We start from the raw sequence: 7,913 nt of genomic DNA, 5'->3' as shown, positions 1-7,913 counted from the left end.
ATTTTTTTTTTTTTTTGGTAACTTTTTTTGCTTCGTATGTAAAACCATATCTTTCTATGCATGTCCTTGCTCTCTTTTATTCTCACATCCACCCTCGCATCTCCAAAAAATGTCAATACTTGTTTTGCCACTTGGCTAATTCCTAGTAGGCTTAAATTTTAGCTTAAATTTTACATGCAAGGAGACTCATAATCTATTTGTACATTCTATTTCAGTCCCATCCAATCTACAACATGGCACAAAGAAGTGAATCTATAACCTTTGTTAGGCGTCCCTACAGTAACCCATTCCCCTTTTTTTTTTTTTTTTTTTTTTAATTATATATACAAACTATCTTAGTAGGAGAAACTGAATTGTAACAAGTTTGACAGACTCTGCTCTATTGTGACAAAATCGGATGCTTGGTATGCTGGTTAAGAAGACCCTTTTCATTGCGGTTCCTTAAAAACCACTTGGTAAATTAGGTATGACAAAGGTTTCTTTCACCAGTGGTTGATCAACGGGACGGTCCAAATGGGACCTCCCTAACCCCCTATTGTCTAGGCCACGATGGATTCCCATTCAACGTGGCCTTGGGAAATCTCAGTCCAATTAATTGAGGCCCAAATTTGATGAATTTATTATAAAAAGTTGTGGTTTGGATGTGGAGAACAAAAAGAATACCCTCACCATTGTTTTGACCTTGTGATTAGATTCACGTCATCATAAATTTACACCCCTTTTGGAGGCTTGTGGCTCATTTGCAGCACAACACAACATGCAATGGGCATCCAACGGTTGAGAACCCCGAGGGGATGTGCACTTGTGTGCCGGGTGCTCCTAGCCTCCGGATATGCGTTGCATAATGCACCAGGCTGTAGAAGAGTCCAATCCCTTTTGTAGTCAAAAACATCTCTTCCTTATCCAATCAGACATGTTTGATGATATTGGTAAAGAGATTCTTCGTTTACCATGGATGAAAGAAAACTTGATCCCATTGACATATTGCTGTCTTATTTTATTTTATTTATTTATTTTTGGTAAGATCTGTACTAGGCTGTCAACTTCTTGTTTCGGTTGGTTTGATAGTAATTATCAACATAAAAAGTCTTTGGCCAAAAAGTGAAAACCAGTCCATTAAAATATCGTACCATCATAGACTAAATTCGTTTGGAATTTGAATAGTCCGTTGGGTCTTTCATGGGCTTAGTCAATCAGTCCATAATCCAATCTGTTAAGCCCATATATGTCGATCACCACCCACCCCCCACCATTTTGTTCTTTCCCCTGCAGTTTAGCCATGAAAGGACCCAAACAAGGCCCAAGTCTACATAGCCCACTGAAGGACAAATGGCCCAGAACATAAACCAAAGAGTTTGCGTCATAATCATGGGACGGGGAAGGCCTGAAAATTTTATTAAATAAGAGAAACAAAATAATGAATAAACAAGGGGGGAACATAGCCTGCCTTACTCCAATCCATGATATACAAATCACTCTTAAACTCGTAAAACCCATAAAAAAAAGCTCCAAAAGATGAAAGATCAAATAATTATTTAAAGAATTTGTCTAAATGACATATTTTATCCATGTATTTAGAACTTAACACATTCTTTTGATTGTCATTTCTCTTAGTCTTAAAAGTTTTTTCCATGTCAAAGGGTAATATTATTTACCCTCATTGATAAAATAAGTGTATTATATTAAAAGGAAAAAATAAAATTTTTAATGAAAATAATAAAAACTATTTGACACCTCAAGATATATTTTTTTTCTTCTAACAATAGGTATCCCAGTCTTCAGCCTGGCTAATCCTGCAGGACCATACTGACCCACAACTGCATGGACCGGGTCATACCAAAGTTGAATGAGAATCATTCAATTTTCATTGAAATTAGTAAAAAGCACTAAACACCTTCGTATGAGTGGCCCAATAAAATAAAAAGAGTCGAACTCAAAACTACACACTTAGTTAATTGATCTTCTTCTTAATCTCTCAATCCGGTCAACTGATTTGTTTGTGTTTTTTTGAGGTAATGATTTGGGACAGTTATACACCCATATATCCACATTGGAAGACTATGAATTATGTGCGAACCATTGTAAAGAGATACACAATAAATTTAAAGGTATATTTGTCAACAAAAAAAAAAAAATTACATATTTATGCTTATTATGAAGTGCAATCGCCTTCTACAACTCTACAAAAGGAAATCACGTTGGGTCACACATCTATATACCCTTCTCACATATTATATTCTTGTTTTTTGATTGTGAGCCTTATCATTTTTCAAAGTATGTATATTTTTTCTTCCAATGGTGTCGTGGAAAACCCTCCCCCTCCCTGCAAACACACACAAAGTGATTGCCTTATTTTTTATGTTTGGTACACAATTTTAGTGTTTTAGGTATTTGAATCGGATTAATTGTATCAGACAATCTGTATCAGCCATCATATATGTGGTATTAGAATTTATTAGAATTTAGAACACGAGGGAAAGATGATAAAAATAAATAAAAATTAATAATGTTGGTATTTTGAGGGGCAAAACGGTTCAATCCTGCCTGATGTATAAGGGTGGCACGATTGGATTGGTTTTGACTGGGTTGAATCAATTTCGGTCAATTAATAAGCCGACATGAAACCAACTTTTAATGAAGTTTTTGTTTCGGTTTCAGTCCGGGATCTTATCGGTTTTTATTTTCGATTTAATCGGACTACTACCGGATTTGGTCCGGTCTACTTTCAGTTTTACACCCACCCAATCCGAAACCAAATCAATAATGTCTGGGCTCGGTTCAGGATGAGCCTGTCATTTTCGATTGGTCCGATCGGTCGGGCTAAACTTGGACTCTTTTCACTGACACAACCAATCCATATCAGCAAATGCGACGATTCCTCGGTGGCCCAGTACCGACACCATGCACAAAAACCCTGCTTTAGCACCGTCACCCGATGACGCCTCTGTGCAGTGTCACAGACGACGATGCACCTCGAAAAAGGCCGATTGCCGGTTGCCGGTTGGGATCTCGGTGCAAGTGGGCCCGGGTACAGATCTGAGGCCTCTGACCACTCACTATGTCGAGATTTAAGCAGAGATTGGAGGACCACTGACGATCACGAAAAGGAATCAAATAAACAAAAGCTATCTTATTCTACCTCGTTAGGGTTCATAAACCACCATGGACTTGAATAAAAGATTCCAAATCAAGTTTCCAGGCAAATGGCCAAAATCATGATTCATGGATAAAGCTGGATTCGTTTACCCAAAAAAATAAAATAAAGTGGGGGTTTAGATTCTTTCTACCCAAATAAAGAAAGGCTTTATAGCAAGCGGGTACAAAATCGAAGGCGTGACCCATACCACTTTTATAGAAAAAATCCGAATAACGAGAAAAAAGATATTTTTTTAACCCTATGTATAAATAAGAAAAAAGATATTCCAACCCTGTACTTGACTACTTATAAAGATTCCTTAACATGATTCTCACATAATAAATGAAGGAATAATTACCATTCTCCTCCCTTGAACTTTGGCAAAATATCAAGTTTCCCTATGATTTTTTAATTAATTTATTCACTTCCCTCAAAATCAAAAGATTCTACCACTCGCTAGTACCTGTTAGTTTTTGTTGTTCAGTGATTAGTAAAATTTTTGAAATTCCCCAAATGCTCTCTAGTGAATCGATTAAAATAAGGAGGACTTCTCACAGTTGCCTCTCGTTGTCGCTGTTCACTGTCACTGTTACCCCTTTTTCATCGCTACGCTCCACTGTCGATTGCTTAAATCCGACGATGAATGAGTGAGACAGGGAGAAGGAGGTGGGGAAGAAGAAAAGGAGCAGTGAATTGTAGGGTGGAGCGACATAAATGTATAAATACCAAAATTATTTACAAAATTAGTAGAGCATGACTAAGAGGGAAGAAGATAGAGAAAACCAAAGGGTTGTTAGACAGCCGTGGCCAAATTTGTTGCGAATGACCGGTGACCAAATCTCGATTCTTTAGGGGACCTTAATTGGCTCTCTATTATGCCAAAACATGAAACCCATTTCGTTTTGGGATTCCGATCATCTCTACCACTTCCAACCATTAACTGCATATTAATACTCAAACATCCGCCCAAACAGCCAAGTTGTAGTTCATTATGTGATTTGATTTCTTAGTCCCCTCCTATAATCAGTCAAAAGTGTTTTATTCTGTTAGTGAAGTCAAAAACTCGGTTTCAGTAATATCTTGATTAGGATCATATTCGGATAAATTAGTTCATCCAGTGATGGCAGAAATATTTTCCCTCTGGACTGGTAGGCAAGTTTGTATCACTCTATTATGTTAAGATATTCAATTATAGAAGTATCAAATCAAATAGAACAACATACCCTATAATTGTTCAGATCCTCTTTTACCTCTTTTTCTCCTAAAAAAGGGTGATTCGATTGAAGGAGTAGGGCTTCAGTTGTTGGCTTCTCGGTGAGCATCGACAGTATAAGAGTCGTGACTGTGAGCAACGATGGTGAGCGACGACAGTTGCAATAGGAATAGTGAGCAGCGACAAGGAAGGAGGCAGCGATGGTGAAGAAGACTCATTCAATAAGTCTTCGCTTGGAGCCATTTTCTTTTCTTATTAGGGGGCAGTTTGTGTATTTACTAGTCACTGAGGGTAGTTTAGGTATTTATTAGTCACTTAACAGCAAAAACTAACAAATACTAACGAGTGGTATAATCTTTTGATTTCGGGGGAGGGGAGTGAGTTAATTAAAAAGTCGAGGGAAAACTTGATATTTCGCCAAAGTTCATAGGAGGGGAGTGATAATTCCTCTAAATAAAGGGGCTCACACTGAATAATTTTTTTTAAGGGCTCATGGTGATAATCTCTCTCATATTTTGATTATGTGGGTCTCGTGAAATTTTATATATACATTTTCATTTTTCAACCACTTATTGGAAGGATTCATACCAGTGGGGGGGAACCAATGGTTGTGTCGGTCTCTTCTGTCGTCATTGGTTCCTCTCAAACACCTGTAGTTGGAGATGATTCAAATCTTGAGTGGTGAAGTGTGTAGATTCGTTCTACACTACCCTAATAGAAATTATGGAGAAGTGTTTCCAGGGGAGTGTGATTCTTATGTGTGCATAAGGGCTAATGGTGTCCTTTTCCATTTCATGGGGGCGGGTATATCATTTTGCCCCCCATGTGTCTGGGCGCAAGTGTCAGACCACACTACCCCACAATAACATTCTTCCCATAAAATATCGGAGTAAGTGGATAATTGGGTTACTCAATTGGTTAAATGTATGTATGGTCGTAGACTTGTAGTAAGTCTAGGGCTTCGTCTTGAGCTCAAGTCCTCCCCCACATTTAAAAGAGAGCAGATCCGATTCACGTACGAGAATGTACAATAACAATTTTGGTCAATCGATATAGAATCAATTTTCTTTCTCTTCATTTAATGCTCCATATCACTGAAGAACCCAAATTCCAAATTAATAAGAGATTCATAATTCAGGAATATAGATCCGCTAAGAATGAAGAAAAAAGAAAAATCTTTGAAGACCATTATCCTTTTAATTATGAGCGGCAAGAGCTTCATGAGAAATGGGTTTCTCATATGGAAACTCATCAAATTAATCTTCCCTTTTTCTCGTGGTTAAAACTGTATCTTCTTAATAAATCCTCTAACTCTCATCAAGTTAGTGAGATTAAGAAGGTAACTACCACTTATGTCTCAAATGACGGAACAGAAATTGAATCTGTTCATCCTCCCTTCCAAGCCTTAAAAATAGGTGAAAATAGATTAGCAGTTTTGCTTAAAACTTCTAGCCTAACTTCTGCTTCTCTGACTGAATTTCATCTTAGTTAAGTTGTTGAATAAAATAACTTTACTAACATTTGTCTTCAGTCAATTGGAAGCCAAACGGATCGAATTAAGACGATTGTATACTCATTAAGGAATTCGACTCCATCTACTTCTCATGCTAAATTCGAGCATGTTTGGCCAACCTTTGCTTCTTACCCTAGAAGCAATTCTAAAGAGCCTTCTACTTCTCAACCCCGAAGTAACCAGTCTATCTTATTCAAGCCTCCTCCTATCCTGAAAATTCCAAAAAAGAAAATGGAGTCTTCCATTCTTGACGAAATAGTTACCCGACTCCAGAAGCTCCAGGTTACAAAAGGAAAAATATAAGACAATCAGGCCCTAACTCTTTCTCTTGCCCTCTGATTCTAAAATAGAATTTGCAGAGAAAGAATTCCAGTCTATGCTACCTCAACAGGCAGCAGTCCTGAGTATCTTCCTCAGCTTAATCAAGTTATGAGAAGAGCTCGAAAAGTTATGCCTACCGCTCCTACAAATTATTATTACCCTCGACCTTCTCCTATCGATATTCAATTTGAAGTAGAAGGAGAACATACAAATTTCCCGATGGATGGTAATACTATTTTTGAGTGGAATATTGATGGTTTATCTGAATATCAAATCATCAATCTCTTGAAATAGATGCTTATATATGCCACTGCAGCAAAACTTAATTATTCATCTGATTCATATGTTGTTAAAATGATAGCAACATGTTTTTTTGACCAACTTTGTGGTTGGTGGGATTGTTATCTGTCTGTAGATGTTAGATAGCAAATTATAGGTGCTACGACTCGTGTTTCGCAACAACTTACTGAACAATTAGCCGATGGTAATTTTGCCCAGCGAACTGTTTATATTGACCAAGAAGATGCGGTGAACACTTTGATCTACACTATAACTCTTCATTTTCTTGGACCAGCTGAAATTCTAGCTGGTCGAATAAGAGAACAATTAATGAATCCTCGATGTCCTACACTATCTCATTATAGATGGTATAGAGATGTCTTTTTTGATAAAGTCTTTTAGAGAGAAGACTGTAACAATTCCATATGGAAAGAAAAATTTCTCTCTGGTCTACCTCCCTTATTTGCTCAAAAGGTCAGGTACAGACTTAAGGCAAAGCATAATGGTACTATTCCTTTTGAGCACTATACCTACAGGGAATTAGCTGCCGAAGTATGCAATGAAGGTCTTCAACTCTGCACATACCTTAAACTTAAAAAACAACTGTCTAAAGAGCGACAAGTTGGATTCCAAGAACTCGGAGATTTCTATGAGCAATTTGGATTTGAAAAGGTTCGTCCCTCAGGTCCAAAGAAATCTCATCAGAAATTCGCTAAGTTTTCTAAGCCTAAATATCAGGCTAAACATTCTAAAACTAAGCCTAAGCGCTTCTTCAAGAAACACTTTTCTAAATCTCGTCCTCAAAATACTTTTCCTAATAAACCTCCTGTTTGTTATAAATGTGGAAAAATAGGATACTATAAGAATAACTGTCGAACTAAAGCTCGAATCAATGCTTTAGAGATTGAAGATTCTCAAAAGCAAAATCTTGAAAAGGTCTTGCTCTATAGCTCTTATGACTTTGAACCAAACTCTGAGTCCAACTCAGATCAAGATATTGCTCATCTTGAGTTCGATAGTAATTCCTCTGAGTCTCAATTTTAGACTCTCCATTGTAGTTGCGATCCTTATCAGGCTATGTTTAAAGAAAACGGTTTAATGATTATTTCTTATGAATAATCATTCATTCTTAAAACCATTGATCAAGTAAATGATCCCACTACTAAGGCTCAACTCTTACATGAGTATATAACCGTAGTAAAAGATAATACTAGGCCTAGCCCAGCTCCTATTCAATCCAAGATTCAAGATTATAGTTTTAAAACTATAATTAATCGGGTTAAAGCCACATCTCTTACCCACGAACCAACTATTCAGGAACTTCGAAAGGACCTCAATGAAGTTAAAACTGAAGTTCGATAACTCAAACAAAGAATTTAGGTTCTTGAACTTTCTCCGAATAATCTTGAGCATAACTCTGATGAGGAAGCTTCCTTCAAGGATCTACTAGC

Source organism: Macadamia integrifolia, chromosome 2 (genome assembly GCF_013358625.1).
Source record: "Macadamia integrifolia cultivar HAES 741 chromosome 2, SCU_Mint_v3, whole genome shotgun sequence".
Classification (NCBI taxonomy): Eukaryota; Viridiplantae; Streptophyta; class Magnoliopsida; order Proteales; family Proteaceae; genus Macadamia; species Macadamia integrifolia.
Note: the sequence above shows the minus strand (reverse complement) of the source record.